Genomic DNA, 17063 nt, shown 5'->3' with positions numbered 1-17063 from the left:
AGTTCTACTGTATTACTGAAAATTGTTTTACTGGTTTAAATAAATGGGCATGTGCACCATTCTGTATAAAGTGATGTTTGCATTGTGGAGATATCACAAATATCAATTAACATGATAAAATTAGAACTAAATTCAGATACAGTAACTATCTGCTTGTATCAAAATATTGCATTTCGTCTGTAAAGAGACAGTATCCAGATTGCGAGATTGCTAAAAAATTAGTGAAGATATAAGCATTTAAAATTACCTTCATTAATTCTTAATTCTGAGAAAACTATACATTTGTATGAACTATGTTTAAAATTTTTATGTATCTTATGTTCAGTTTATGCTCCAAATATTATTAGAAAAAATTGATTTATGGAAAAATTAGCTGCATACAGGAACTGACATTTTCAGCACTAATCCACACACATACATATGCTTAAATAAAAAAAATTTGAACCTTTCTTTAATTCCCTTTGCTCAACTTCTTTCCCACCTCTCCAGATCCCAGGGGTGATAGTTTATGTCATGTTGTGTTGTCACAAGAAACTGTCATCTTGATGGTTGAATTGGAATTCGAGGCATTGCTGGTTCAAGTCTAGTTGAGTGTAATCGATATTTGTGGAAAGGAAGAAAGCAAAGCTAGAAATTCTATCATAAATTCATGGGATTTAAAAGAACCACGTCTCAGAATGAGAGGTTCTGGCAAAAGATACTGTAGCGGCCGTTTCTCTTTCATGTAGTCATTATCATCCACAAACGATTAGGGAAAACACGGGAATTTTACTGGAAGCAAGTAAAGGAAGCAAGGATGTAAATCCCGAAAAGACAAAGTACATGATTATGTCTCGTGACCAGAATATTGTACGAAATGGAAGTATAAGGGTTGGAAATTTATCTTTTGAAGAAGTGGAGAAGTTCAAATATCTTGGAGCAACAGTAACAAATATAAATGATACTCGGGAGGAAATTAAACGCAGAATAAATATGGGAAATGCCTCTTATTATTCGGTTGAGAAGCTTTTATCATCTAGTCTGCTGTCAAAAAATCTGAAAGTTAGAATTTATTAAACAGTTATATTAGCAGTTGTTCTTTATGGTTGTGAAATTTGGACTCTCACTTTGAGAGAGGAACAGAGATTAAGGGTGTTTGAGAATAAGATGCTTAGGAAAATATTTGGGGCTAAGAGGGATGAAGTTACAGGAGAATGGAGAAAGTTACACAACACAGAACTGCACGCATTGTATTCTTCACCTGACATAATTAGGAACGTTAAATCCAGACGTTTGAGATGGGCAGGGCATGTAGCACGTATGGGCGAATCCAGAAATGCATATAGAGTGTTAGTTGGGAGGCAGGAGGGAAAAAAACCTTTAGGGAGACCGAGACGTAGATGAGAGGATAATATTAAAATGGATTTGAGGGAGGTGGGATATGATGATAGAGACTGGATTAATCTTGCTCAGGATAGAGACCGATGGCGGGCTTATGTGAGGGCGGCAATGAACCTCCGGGTTCCTTAAAAGCCAGTAAGTAAGTCTGTTAGTCATTATCCTTTTTGTAATCGTATCATTGAGATTAGCAAATTCCACCTTCCTGGTGATCCCATCTTAAAAATGGTATTCATAACACTGCTAGATTAGAGACTGGGAATTTGCTAAGAAATTACCCGAGAAAGCACGGGAGCCAGCCAATTCTGTTATGATTGAAGTCCGTGAAGGTGACTAACAGTTCATGATGGAAAAATCCCCTTCTTTTTATAATCATTTTCACTCGGGTAAAACTGTAGTTTTGGTACTTAAATACATTCATTTTGAATCTTGCGTACACTACTTTTAACACTTGAATATAATTAATTAATTAACTAGTGGACTTACTCGTGTTAATTATGTAAGTTTGTGCAGCTTACAGCTGTTTTGGTGTTTCACCAACCACCGTCAGAGCCTACTAGATCTCAGCGTCATTTCGAACTTCTCTGCCTGTTATGTGGGTGTGTTTTATTGTTGAAAGGTGTTGAAAAATGGAGTCAAATAGTGTGTGTGTACTGAAATTGACCAGAGGACACAATACATCTACATACGCTGATCAGATAACGAATGCTAACCACACATACAATAACATAAATACGGACATGGAAACCCTACACATACAACCCAAGAACCAAAAACTCAACACACTAGAACAATACGAAATATACAAACACACTGATCAAATTCTCAACACACAGATCAATTTCAGTACACACACACTATTTGACTCCACTTTTCAACACCTTTCAACAATCAAACACATCCATATAACAGGCAGAGAAGTTCGAGCTGACGCCGAGATCTAGTAGGCTCTGACGATGGTGTGTGAAACACCGAAACAGCTGTAAGCCGCACAAACTTACATAATTAACACGAGTAAGTCCACTAGTTAATTAATTAATTAAATACGTTGTTTAGTAACAGAGTGTATGCCCAAACTACTTGTAAATTTTGTATTTCTGTATGTGCTTTTGTGTTGACAATTATGTTGGAGGTGGCGGTACTAGTAATGCAGAATAGTCTCTTGTATTATCTGCTAAGATTTCAAAACTCCCTGAGTGGCACTGGGATTTGCACCAAATACTGCTTGTTTGGAATACACAGAACGTGAGGCCAGTCAGAATGGTGTGATCAGCTGTCGAGATCTGAGCAGAAACTGAGAGAGTAGACAGGCATAAACCATCCAAGCAGCCCCATATTTAAGTAGTGCTATGTCTGAGGGCCAGATAAGAGTTTACACCCACCTACCAACTAACTCATGCAAATCTTATACATTTAGCAGTCAAACTGTAAAAGAAAAAAAAAATGACGTGCAACAACAATTTAATATATGCTACTATCTAAACAAGAATCAGGATGTTCCAATCAAATATATTAGACTGCTTGTCGTGCTGTACCAAAGAAACACAACAAAAGTGAAATTGGATACAGAAGGAACACCAACATACAGCGAGGGGTAAGACAAGGAGATCCCTTGTCACCGAAGATCTTTAATTGAGTATTGGAGGAGGTCTTTCGCAAGTTACGTTGGGGTCGCAAGCACAGCATATCTATCGACGGAAGAAAACTGACCAATCTACACTTTGCTGATGATGTGGTTCTGTTTGCTAGATCCAGGAAACATTTGGAAGAGATGCTGAACGAATTGTGCGAAGAAAGCATAGCAGTAGGCCTAAAAATCAACACCAGCAAAACCAAAGTACTGACAAATGACGCAGAAGGGCAGATGATCGTCAACAATGCGAACATCGAATTTGTCACGCAATACATTTACCTTGGCCAGACCATATCATTTCAGAACAGCATGGATAAAGAAATTGATAGACGAATAGCATCGGCATGAGAAAGTTTTGGAGTCTGTCCTTCATCCTAATGGACAAGAGCCAGAAATTGCAGAACAAGAGGCAGATCTTCAACAGCTGCATTGCACCTGTACTTCTGTATGGGGCGCAATCCTGGTCACTCACCAAGAAACAGGCATTAAATTAGGAAGATGCCAAAGAAGAATGGAAAGGAAAATAATCGGGATAAGCCTGAAGGACAGAATCAGAAACGAAGAAGTACGGCGACGAAGTGGCGTAGAGGACGTGGTCGCACTCGCTAATAGGATGAAATGGTGCTGGGGAGGACACGTGGTACGAATGCATCCTACCAGATGGGCACACATGGCGACACTGTGGGATCCAAGAATTGGCTGGACGACCGAGAACCAGATGGGGGGACGAGTTCAAGTTGAAGCTAGGAGGACTGTGGACCAGAATAGGACGCCAAAGAACACGGTGGAGGGACGCAGTCAACCAGTGCTAGTAAAATTGTGGACAAAGAACTAGGAATGTAAATAGACCATCAGGTCGGCTCTTCTGATGGTCAAGACTTGAGCCACCCCTGCCCAAGCAGGAGGCCTTGCCCCACTGGGGATTTACGGCTTTATTATTATTATTATTATTATTATTATTATTATTATTATTATTATTACTATCTAAAGCAGACATCTGCGAAGTAGGAAAAAATATATATTTTTTTTTATCCAATGCCACCAGGTTGTCTTTTCGACACTTCTGGTCTTCTCTCCTGGCCATGGCTTAGTTGTAACCCACTTCTGAGGTTGGGGTGCCTGGAAGGCGGAGTTACATTACCCCGATGATGTGATAGGATGATTATGATAATGTGGTGCCAGGAGAGGTCTTAAATCTATACTTAATCCAAATTCCAGACCATGGACGAACACAGGAATAATCCCCTTTAAGGAAAAATTCCTGTGCTCTAACCGGGAAGCCAGAAGCTCTGACCACTAGACCATGAGGCTGGTCTCTTAATAATTGTAAATTATAGTTTATTGCAATGAATATACAGGTACATAATAATAATAATAAATTACATACCGGTAATTTAAAGAAAGTAAAACAATTGAAGAAACAAGTATTCAATGTATGTAACTTTAAAATATATCAAGAAAACATTAATTATCCGAATTGCTTCAAAAACTTTAATATTTTAATGTATTCAATGTATGTAACTTTAAAATATATCAAGAAAACATTAATTATCCGAATTGCTTCAAAAACTTTAATATTTTAATGTATTCAATGTATGTAACTTTAAAATATATCAAGAAAACATTAATTATCCGAATTGCTTCAAAAACTTAATCAATTTATGATAATTACTAATATTCGCATTTTTGTTCATCAGTAACATCATCTTCAGCATGAAATATTTTTTGAATAATTTTCAGCTCGAGTTCTTCTTTTCTCAAAATGTTACCACTGCTACAAATTTACCGCCCTGGGCCCATCATCACGCCATATAGAATATTGCTTTTAATATGCGAATTTTTATGTATTTATATGTGTATGTTTCTAAAATGTTCCTTATTGAGCCTTCAGCTCTTTCTTCAATATTGCCTTCATTCTGTCAATAGTTTAGTTATGAGTGAGAGTGTAAGAACATTCCTAGAGTTAGTTATGGGCACTGAATTGTCACCCATTCAACAAATGAGGATTATTCATAAAAACCTTGCCCTTTATCATCGTCGTCTTCTTCTGAATTAAGGGTATAGACTACTACTGCAGCACTTAAGCACAAATGACTCATTGTGCACCCCATCAATTGGAAATCAACCCGGGAGACCGCAATGCGACCTCAGCTTTGTAATGCTACTGGATTTAATTTCCTGAAATTCATCGATAGACAACACTAATGTGAATGTCTGTATAAAAGAATAAGATGCAAAATCTAAAAGTCAGAAAAAGGAAGAAGTCTGGTGTATATGCAACACTGAGAACGTGATTAGTGTTCCTTCAAGACTTGTGCTGTCACACCAAAAATCAGCAAGCACTAACAATTGCAGTATACGTAAGACGATCTGATTCCAATCTTTCGTTTTACAATTTTGTTAAGTACTATTCTGTAAAATGCGTGTATTTTACTCTTTAACGTGTTTTCTTTTTGCACATACATTTCGATATCCATTCACATGATAGCTGAAAGAAGATCCAGAAAATATTCTCTTTGTAGACCTAGACATTGTGTGTTGAAATACTTTCATACTTCATTCTAGATAGAAAATATGTAAATGTAAGTCCATAAATATCAAAACACATTAGGAATTTACCGTTAAGCATTAAAATAACCTTAAAATGAGGTATTATTTTTTTTCGAGCAAAATGTAAATTATTTTGACATAGTAACATTTTAGTTTTTCTGACCTAGTGGGCTACAAGTCTCTGAGTTCCCTTAAATTCGCAGCTAATAGAATGCATCATATCTAAAGCATTTTGGGCTTCAACCAATGCAGTTCGCCACTGTTTCTGAATGATGTGTTTTAGCTGAATCTTACGTTATGTATGAGATAGAGGTCTGCACATGTCGAAATTCTTAGACCCAATCTGGCCCGGCCTGGTATGAGCCAGAGCAGAGCCTGACCTGAAACCGGGATTTGCTTATAATTATCATCTAAGCCCAACCCGAACCCCAAAGACTAGCATTTTTTTTTTTTTTTCACATTCACCAATTTGTTGATAAAGTTCCAAAACAAATATGTTTTCTGCCTTTTCGTATTTTAGTGTAAATTTAAATAATGATGCACAAACATTGTTCTTGTCCAGCTGTCAAAACAATTGCGCACAGAGACATTAGTGTAGGTTTAAGGAAGTCAGAGGTTGTGGAAAAGTGCATATTATTCACTTAAAAAGGATTTTGGTGTTCTGTGTTTCTTGTAGAAATTTGCATTGTATTGACCAAGACGCTTGATGAATGGATTTTCACTTGAATTTGCACTGTTATACAACTTCTTAACTTGTTCACGTAATGAGTCTTTCAGAAATGTCATGTCCAAATCAAAGTGTATTTGTGCATTTGTTGTGTACCAGTCCGAATTATGTATTATTCGGAGTATTTTATTTTGAACAATTTGAAGAGGTTGAAAGCCTGTTTTTGGAATATAACACCAAGCTGGGGCAACGTAAGTTAGGATCGGTAAAATCAGCATTTTGTAGAGCATAACTTTTCTTCTTAGACTGAGAACAGGAGATTTGAACAGGGGGTAAAGATGAGATATTCTAAGAGAGCTCTTAGCTGTTACAGATTTTATGTGCTTGTGCCATAACAACTTGTTATCAAGAGTAATACTAAGATATTTTACATGGTCACTGTATTGAATTTCTCGATTGCATATTTTTATTTTATCACGAGGTCTTTTTAAACACTTGGAGAAAATTATTGATTGACATTTTTCAGGATTTAAAGAAATACGCCATTCTTTAAGCCATTCTTCTAATAGAAGTACATGGTTTTGAACTGCAGAGACAGCATATTGAGGACTGAATTTAACACTGTATATAACTGTGTCATCAGCATACAGAAGTGTTTTAGTTTTGAGAGTAGTAGGAATGTCTGAAGTGTAGAGACAGGACAATATAGGAGCAAGTACAGAGCCTTGTGGAACTCCAGCTTCTGCTGTATAAGTGGAAGATAGTTGGCCATCTATGAGGACTTGAAAAGATCTCTTTTCTAAGTAACAAAGACTAGCAGATAAAGCAGAGGCCACATGGATCAGGAACAATTACGAGAGATGTCACTCCAGTAGGAGCATGGCAAAGAGTAATCTCACAGGTAAAACAAATAATCAGTGCTCTGTGTCTATGACAGAGTAGAGCCGAGACAAATGCCATTACGAAATACGAAGTCGGACTAAACAATAACTTGCGATACTGGCAGTTTACTGTTCTGAATGGGTGTCAGGTGGATATCTAATTGTGCGTGGATTAAAATTGTCTTATTATTTATTTAATCAGTAAGGGTGCTATTCATAGACATTTCGCAGCACGCGCTACGAGTGTACTAAGCTAGCACCGGCGATCCATTGGTTACTAGTACAGAATTCAAATCATAGTCTATCGCTAACACTGGTTTATGAATACGAAAAACGCTGATCATCCACCGGAAACCCGCGCTAAAAATATCTATGAAAACGGCCTTATATCTTTTGTTTGTAGTAGTAATATACATATTTCTACATCTTATGTATACGGCAAGATTAGTAACTAAGCAACAATCAATCTGGACAAATACACATTGAAACGGAGGAACATTTCCAACATAATATGCTGTAGCTGTCTAGGGTGACTACGGTAATCTTTTAAACTGAATTTTTTTTTTGTGTGTGTTTTTTTAAATAGGGATTTAACATTTCCATAAATAGCCGTATATAATTTACTGTACATAATGCATATGTATGAACTTAGAATTGAAAAATAAAATGAACGTCACGAAAAGCTTACTGAAAATAAAATTTTGAGGATTCAGTTTTGTCAAGAACTTTCAAATGCCTTTTTCTCAAAAGTAATATTTTTTACTTCATGTGATTTGCTTGTAAACCGGCAATAATAACAATGAAAAATTAACTTAATCGTGGGCCATGTTTAGAAATTAGGAACCTTTGACAATTTGTAAAAGAAGAGAACATCAGGCTGTAACTTACAGAATACAACTAGAGTGGCTGGGTGGAGGGAAGCATCACGTTGACCATGCATTATTCCCAGTCTGATAGGATGATCGTTCACCTCTGCTGAGACACATGGACATGAGGCTAGCAGTCGGCTGGAAGGGCTTGGCAAATCTTGGGCTGTCGCACCACAGATCACTGTAACAATATTAAAGAATATTTTATTTCTTAATATAAATAGGATAGGTCTAGTACTGTATGTTTTAAAGGGCGGATAATAACATATACCAGTATATTAATTCAGCAACATCAAAGCCTTCTTTTGCCACCTTTTAACATAAAACATTTATGTGCTTGACATTCGATAAATCTGATCATATTCTCTGTTAACGTGATGACATCATGTGCAAGAGCACTACGTCACTCAAGCAGCATTATTTGTACACAAATGGGGGTGATAAATAAATGCGGAGAGTATAAATACAAAAATAATATATCATACTTCAATTCTAAATTACTCAACTGTGTAATTAATTTCCATATTCTCTGTAACGATATTAACCATTAAGCTGCATCCACATGCTTCAACTATCCATGCATGTACGCATGCACACTGGGGAGGATATCGAAAGACAGCACATTCAGTGAAGACGCGTGCAGATTTTATATCTACATGGAGTGCTGAGTTGAATGTCAGCTTTAATAAACATTAAACATCAATTCAATACTTAAGACACACTTGATTCTGAAATAGACAATAGTGCTTGCATTAATCTTCAATAATGTTAATCGTATTTGTTGCCATTTTCAGCTTAAATGGTCAAACATCACCAAACTAAACAATTTTCAGCTTACTGCCACCACAGTCTAGTATGTACAGTCACGAAGCTCAATACGTAGTAAATATGCATCCATAGATAGTTGCTAACCACTAGGATCGCTACTATCGCCTCAATACAGACAATGCGAAATAGTACCGGCACAGTCTATTGTTCCTACCACCCTCACAACTTGAGCTTCGTGACTGTACATACTAGACTGTGCTGCCACCTAGAACAATCAGCTGCTCGCTACATGCTACCGTTGAACGAAATAACGTACAAGATATCGACCGGCGTTGGGTAACTTTCAATTGCTGCATGCGCTTTCATTTAGTAGAAAAAGGCATGCATTATAGAATGTTTTTCATGCAATGCTTGCATGCGTAAACTTGAAAGAAAAGTTGAATCTTTACAATCTTAAAGAACTTACTGGCGTTATTTTGTTGTACGAATTGTTTCGACTATCAATTGCATTGTTGTCTCGAAATAGGCTCTCATGGAAGCCGGAAGCCACGGCCTGCTTCAGTGCATCTGATGGCTGCATACTGCCTTTTCATAAGACTATTCCAACAATGCTTTCATTGAAATGGTGTAGTCACGACGCTGTTATTCCCGGCGTGACTCCTCCTCTTTGCTTACGTCTTAGGAAGTGAAGGCTCTATAAAGTCGCCATTTTTGTTCTTTCGTTGCCGAGCTACCATGCGAGGAATCTATTTGCCACGCCGTTAAACATTATCATGTCGTAACTCCTACGATAATAAATCAAATGCACTGTAATTGAGCAAATAATTGAGCGGCAAATAACGTCTTCGTGTGCTTTCTGTGAAAGCCAACGAAAGAGCCAAAATGGCGGGCGATTATATTAAGCATTTATCGAGCCTTAAGAAATGAATAACGTCTTCATAAGCGAATCACAAGACGCACACGTTTAAATGTAGCCGACCTGCAACGCGATTGGCTCCCGGAAATTAAAGCGACGGTGGCAGGATCAAATATAATTACTATGTTCATCCGTATGTCTGCTCTAAACTACATATTATACAGGATGAACGTGAAATAACCTTGCAGATTGAAAGGGACGATAGGGTATACGTAAATTAATAGAAAACTTATAAGTTATTACGTTTTGTGATTAAATGTACGGGTAATTAGAACATTAAGTTCTACTCGTGATACAGGTGTAAGAGGTCAACGAACTCGGTGAGTCTCCGTACGTAAGCTGCATTCTGCCGAAACGTTGCCACTCGCTCGCTTCGTGCAATGGCTTGAATTTAGAGGTTTTAAAATTAAATTTACACGAAAACCGTTCACGCTATTCAAATACGCCAGAGGTATAAATTATTCTTTATTAGACTTCCTATCCATATGGACAAAAATCACGATCCTATTCGCAATAGTTACCCAATAAGAGATTGTTAAACATTTGGAAAAAAAAAATCTGAAAAAGACCATAAACTTTTCACCAATAAGATATAGTTTTTGCTACACATAACATAAGCTATTCGCTCTGGAAATCTGCAAGGCTATTTCACTTCCACCCTGTATGTGGATACATAAGGGTAGCTAGACCGGCCGTAACTATTTCGCTGCCCTGAGCAAAATTTAGTTTGACACTTACTTACTTACTTACTGGTTTTTAAGGAACCCGAAGGTTCATTGCCGCCCTCACATAAGCCCGCCATCGGTCCCTATCCTGTGCAAGATTAATCCAGTCTCTATCATCATATCCCACCTCCCTCAAATCCATTTTAATATTATCCTCCCATCTACGTCTCGGCCTCCCTAAAGGTCTTTTTCCCGCCGGCCTCCCAACTAACACTCTATATGCATTTCTGGATTCGCCCATACGTGCTATATGCCCTGCCCATCTCAAACGTCTGGATTTAATGTTCCTAATTATGTCAGGTGAAGAATACAATGCGTGCAGTTCTGCGTTGTGTAACTTTCTCCATTCTCCTGTAACTTCATCCTGCTTAGCCCCAAATATTTTCCTAAGCATCTTATTCTCAAACACTCTTAATCTCTGTTCCTCTCTCAAAGTGAGAGTCCAAGTTTCACAACCATAAAGAACAACCGGTAATATAACTGTTTTATAAATCTAACTTTCAGATTTTTTGACAGCAGACTGGATGATAAGAGCTTCTGAACCGAATAATAACATGCATTTCCCATATTTTCTGCGTTTAATTTCCTCCCGAGTGTCATTTATATTTGTTATTGTTGCTCCAAGATATTTGAAATTTTCCACCTCTTCGAAGGATAAATCTCCTACTTTTATATTTCCATTTCGTATTTTCTGTGGTCGTGCCAGAGAATCAGTCCTATTCCGAGGCTTATTGTAGGGATTCGTAACAAACTATTTTTACGGTGATGGGTTGTTAGCCCTTCGCCCAACCCCCAAGCTGGAGGACCACCCCTTATCGGCTGTCCACAACTGCTTATTCAATATATTCGCAGCTACCCTCCATATCTGGAGGCCGTCTCCTCTATCCGCAACCTGAGGACACGCCATACCGTGGTGATAGGGACCCACAATACACGGAATTTAGTTTGACACTCTCGCAATAATTCTGATAATGAAGTATCAGGCCGAAAATGTTGTTCTGTCTATTTTGTGCCAGTGTTACATATTGAAGTGTGTTAGGAATAACCGTCAGAAACTTGTGTCGGAAACTCTTGTCGATAAATTCGTGAAACCTCTGCTTAGTAATGTAAGGAAGTTCCACACAGAAAAAGTTTTCCGGTTTTCTTGTTTTTTCAAGAGCAAAGAATATAATGGATTAACGAAGATGAAGAATAAGCTATTAGAGTCGCGAAATAAAGTAATGTTTTAATCACATACTACAAACATAAAGCATATGACCTATATCCACAAGCGATTTCACTGGCCGGTAGGAACTGCCATCTAGCTACAGTTTTTTTTATTCATGTTACATATTCGACCATTGAATGAGCAGGCAGTATAAGCAGCCATCAGATGCATGGATGCGTTCGAGCAGGCGGTGGAGGAAGCACTTATGAAGCAGTTAACGAGAAGGTTTCGCCACAGTCTACTATATACAGTCACGAAGCTTGAGTTTTGAGGGTGCTAGAAACAATAGACTGTGACGGTACTATTTTGCATTGCCTGTAATGAGGCGATATTAGCGATCCTAGTGGTGAGCAACTATCTAATGTTTGCATATTTACTACGTATTGAGCTTCGCGACTGTATATACTAGACTGTGGTTTCGCCTTGTTAAATGAGGGGAAAGAAATGAAAAGAAATAGGCCTATCAAATCTTATTTCAAATTCGAAATACTCTTAAAATCCCAACCATGCCCAAAATAGCAGCTGCGAACAGCATAAACGTTTCACGCAATTTTCATATGCTGCTACTCTCATAAGAGGGGGGGTCAGAAGCAAAGGAGTACAAGTGACATTTCTAAGAACATGAGTAAAGTGTATCCAGGGCAAGCTAAAACATCTACAATTTTAGTGGCAAAGAGATATATCTGTTAACAACATCACATACAAAAATTGACACAAAAAATTTCACGGAATTTACAAAATCTTAAGTACTTTGAACCACATTTTCTCACAAATAACTTAAGTGCACTTTGCTTCTGACCCCCTCATTAGTCATTTATTTGTTTCTACAGTTCACACTCGTAATGTTCCATATGCATTCGTATTATTATAAATGTGTAATTCCACTAATTTTATAGTTTCAGTCTCCATTAAGAATATTTTAGAATACGGTAATATTACTATATTACTAAGGTGGAATAGCCATGTCAGTTATGTATGTAAAAGAATTTCTAGAGTAATTTATCTCTTGAGAAGTATCATGTACAAGATTCCCGAACATTATTTAAAACAAGTTTACTATGCACTATTTAAAAGTGTTATTAGATATGGATTACTTTTGTATGGAAATAGTTCTGACCTTCCAAACATTCTGTTGCTGCAGAAAAAGGCATTTCGTATTATAACAATGTCACCACCCAGACTATCATGTAGATCTCTTTTCAAAAAGGAAAAGATTATGACAGTCTACAATCCATATATTTTTGAACTTTTAATGTATGTAAACAAGAATATTACTAATTATACAAATATAGTAAATCTGCATCGCTATGAAACAAGAAATAATGATCAATTAAGTGTACCACATGTCAGGTTGCAAAAAACACAATCAAGCTATGTAATTACTGCAATAAAAGTATATAATAAGATACCTACAAATGTAAAGGCACTTAATGAAACACAATTTAAATTTCAGATTAAGAGATGGCTACAAAATAATCCCTTTTATAATATGAATGAATTTTTTGAAAATGATGTAGTATTTTAGTTAAATTTGGTGAATGTAGAGTATCCAACGCCCACTGAACGAATATTTCACTTTTATCACTGCCAATATTGCGCTATAATCGTATATGCAAGGTAGGCTATAACAAAAACCTAAACTAACCAAACCTAACCTGTCAAAGAAGCAACAAGTTATACTAAATATGTGTAAAATTGGCCTATGTCTCTATAGTGGGCGGGACATAAGTAACATTGACCTTAAATTTTTATTATTTTTTACTCTTTTAATATTTTAAATATTGACACATTGTTTTTTTTTATATTATCACATTGACGAGGCCTCTTGTATTCTTGTAACTTCAGGCAAATAAAGAATAAGAATAAGAATGAAAAATGTCAATCAAAACGATAATTTAACAACCACAACAATCTCCGTACATTCGTTTCGTAATTAAAACTGTTTGCAACGGTAGAGTCACAGTCTACTATATACAGTCACAAAGCTTGAGTTTTGAGGGTGCTAGAAACAATAGACTGTGACGGTACTATTTTGCATTGCCTATAATGAGGCGATATTAGCGATCCTTGTGGTGAGCAACTAGCTAATGTTTGCATATTTACTACGTATTGAGCTTCGCGACTATATGTACTAAGACTGTGGTAGAGTGTAGTGCTGGTAGAGTAGAGTGAGCGCTATGGAGGGGGAAGGGGTAGTAAAGCTGTACTATACCACATGTGCTATCCACTCTGCTCTACCGGCTACTATCTTTAAAATTCCATCCAAAGCTGTTTACACAAAAGCTAGTAATCGAGATAAGTAATAAGCACTCTGCCACTTCCTATAATATAAACCAGCCTTTACTTTTAAAACTCTGATAATATGAACTTTTCATCATCATTCGATTGGAAATGCTAACACGTTAAACGGCTTAATAATCAGAAATCATCTATTAAGTTACTTCAACATATTCCTTGCTCCTGATTGTTTTCCTAAGTTACAAATCTATACTAATAATAAATCTGTAGCCGAAATTTTTCTGGTAGTTTTCGATTTTCCAAAAATAATTGGTCCTAACATATATAATTAACTACCCTGAAACCGAAAATCGCTTTTTTGACATTTTTGTTTATATGTCTGTCTGTCTGTCTGTCTGTATGTTTGTTACCTTTTCACGCGATAATGGCTGAACGGATTTCGATGAAAATTGGAATATAAATTAAGTTCGTTGTAACTTAGATTTCAGGCTATATGGCATTCAAAATACATTATTTAAAAGGGGGGTTATAAGGGGGCCTGAATTAAATAAATCGAAATATCTCGCTTATTATTGATTTTTGTGAAAAATGTTACATAACAAAAGTTTCTTTAAAAATCATTTCCGATAATTTTTATTCCTTGAAAAATTTTGATAGGACTGATATTTAATGAGATAAATGAGTTTTAAAATTAAAATAATTCCCATCTAAGGTCGTGTAATGAATTAAAAAACAAATGACTTCGTCTATAAGGGGCCTTGGACAGCAACAATCGAAGGCTGTGAAAGATAGCCTACAAAGAATGTTTCAGTGTTTGTATGAAGTAATATCGGAAGCTAAATTAACCGATTTCTATAATTAATGATTATTTCACCATTGGAAAGTATAGTTTCTCTAGATGGACATAATGCTATAATGTTATTACAGTAACTTCTGATATAATATAATATAATATAATATAATATAATATAATATAATATAATATAATATAATGTAATGTAATGTAATATAATATATAATATAATATAATATAATATAATATAATATAATATGTAATATTATATTATATAATTAAAGTTATTTGAAGGGTTCAGAACCATAGTGGACCAAGCGCCATTTACTGAATACGTAGAAAACAGTGGTTAAAATTAAGTTATTACCATAATTCAATGGAAACCTATAACAAGTAAAATAAAATATACACATTAAATCTAAATAATGTCAATCTTCATTAAACTATGGTTGCATGTAATAAAAATTAAGAAACAGGTTAAAGGAATTATCATTGCACTAAATGAGTGTCTCTGGACCAAAATGATCGCATTTTAATTATTTGGATGCAATTTAAATTAAGTAACATATTAAACGATTTATCCTTCTATCAAACACGAATGTTCCCTGGATCAAATGTCCTATTTTAATTATGTAATTACTTTATATTTATTCCTAACGGGTGCAGCGGAGCGCACGGGTACGTCTAGTTAAGATATAATTTTACTTCAGAACCCTATCGTACTTAGTCCGTAACAGCTACAAAACGGTGTAATTAAAGTTAATTCCTAGTAGTTCGTTACTTTACCATTACTTCGTGGAACCCGCTCTGCTGCACTGTCTCCGCTGGACTAAACAGAGTCCGTCCTTCAACGCCAGAGAAGATAACACGGCCACTGGGTAGTAGCAGGTTCAGCCAATGGTAACGCAAGCAGCAAACCGTGCGTTTTGCAGTTCCTTGGAGTGTGGTATTGGGCATAATAAACACGTATTGCTTATAGCAGGCCTGGCCAAGGGAGCTACCACGAACTGCTCTCGGGACACGGGAGCAGAAAACAAGTGGACGAGAGCGCTAGGATGAGTGACGCTCAAGTCGTTTTAATATAATTATATTAAATTGGGCTAACCGTCTGTACTATCTAGTTATCTAGTACAAAATGAAAATACTAAACGCTAGTCAAGGAAAACTAATGAATTCTTTTGTGAACACAAAAGTGAAAATACTGAAAACCAACGCCAACATTTGGTTTAATAATCAATGCCTAACAAACTAGATAAGTATAGACGGTTAGCCCAATTTAATATTATTATATTACAACTTTCTTATCGGAGAATCATACAAAATGAAAATATCAAGTCGTTTTGCTCAGTGGAGTGGCTTTTATTTATATTTTCAAATAAATGCTTCTCAGATAACAATAGTCAGTTTGAGTGTATGTACAATAATTCCTCTAAAAATTTATTTAATAGGCTATTAGTATTATACTTGAGAATATATGTGTCCTTGGCCTTCGAATGTACCAAAATAATACGATTAGTTTAATTCAGAGATTACAGGATACTTACTTATGGCTTTTCAGGAACCCGGAGGTTCATTGCCGCCCTCACATAAGCCCGCCATTGATCCCTATCCTGAGCAAGATTAATCCAGTCTCTAACATCATATCCCACCTCCCTCAAATCCATTTTAATATTATCTTCCCATCTATGTCTCGGCCTCCCCAAAGGTCTTTTCCCCTCTGGCTTCCCAACTAACACTCTATATGCATTTCTGGATTCGCCCATACGTGCTACATGCCCTGCCCATCTCAAACGTCTGGATTTAATGTTCCTAATTATGTCAGGTGAAGGATACAATGCGTGCAGTTGATTTTATTATTTTATGTACAAAGAATCCTGTTCCTAATTGGTGATTAATGTTTCCTTCCCCATAATACAACAAGTAATCTCCTATTTGTGATATGCCATTCCCATCTAACCCAACCTCCTGTACTCCCACGAAGTCTATTCTATATCTAGCTATATATTATTTTAATGTACCGAAGTACATATGATATTTCCATGCAGATATTCTGCGTCATCATACGATGAAAGAGTAATGGAAAGGAGAAAAATTCTCTCCGGCGCCGGGATTTGAACCCGGGTTTTCAGCTCTACGTGCTGATGTTTATCCACTAAGCCACACCGGATACCACCCCGGCGTCGGATAATATATATGATATGCGTAAATCACTTCCTGATTTAAGACGGCGCTTATTCCGTCGGATCTCGGCCAACTAGTCACTCATAACGAGTGCACCTCAGCACATGTGTGGACTTCGGTCCTACGTTCATAGACATCTATGACGTAGTGCAGAGGGCGGCCACTAGAGGGAACCCAAGAGTTGGAGCTTAATCTAAGACGATTCTGTCTACGCCGGGGTGGTATCCGGTGTGGCTTAGTGGATAAAGCATCAGCACG

At 36.6% G+C, this 17063-nt stretch overlaps 1 protein-coding gene across 1 annotated transcript in view; it reads right to left on the bottom strand.

Annotated features, from left to right (window-relative positions):
• The window catches only part of LOC138697538 (probable sodium/potassium/calcium exchanger CG1090), a 171817-nt gene extending 156369 nt beyond the window's left edge, over positions 1–15448 (bottom strand). The window contains exons 1-2 of the mRNA XM_069822860.1: positions 15411–15448; positions 7997–8158 (exon numbers count right to left, since the gene is read on the bottom strand). The gene's annotated coding sequence lies outside the window, so the exon portion shown is untranslated. The remainder of the gene's footprint in view (positions 1–7996; positions 8159–15410) is intronic.
• Between the last annotated feature and the right edge of the window lie 1615 nt (positions 15449–17063).

Source organism: Periplaneta americana, chromosome 4, assembly GCF_040183065.1.
Source record: "Periplaneta americana isolate PAMFEO1 chromosome 4, P.americana_PAMFEO1_priV1, whole genome shotgun sequence".
NCBI lineage: Eukaryota > Metazoa > Arthropoda > Insecta > Blattodea > Blattidae > Periplaneta > Periplaneta americana.
This window is presented reverse-complemented; position numbering and strand designations above follow the sequence as displayed.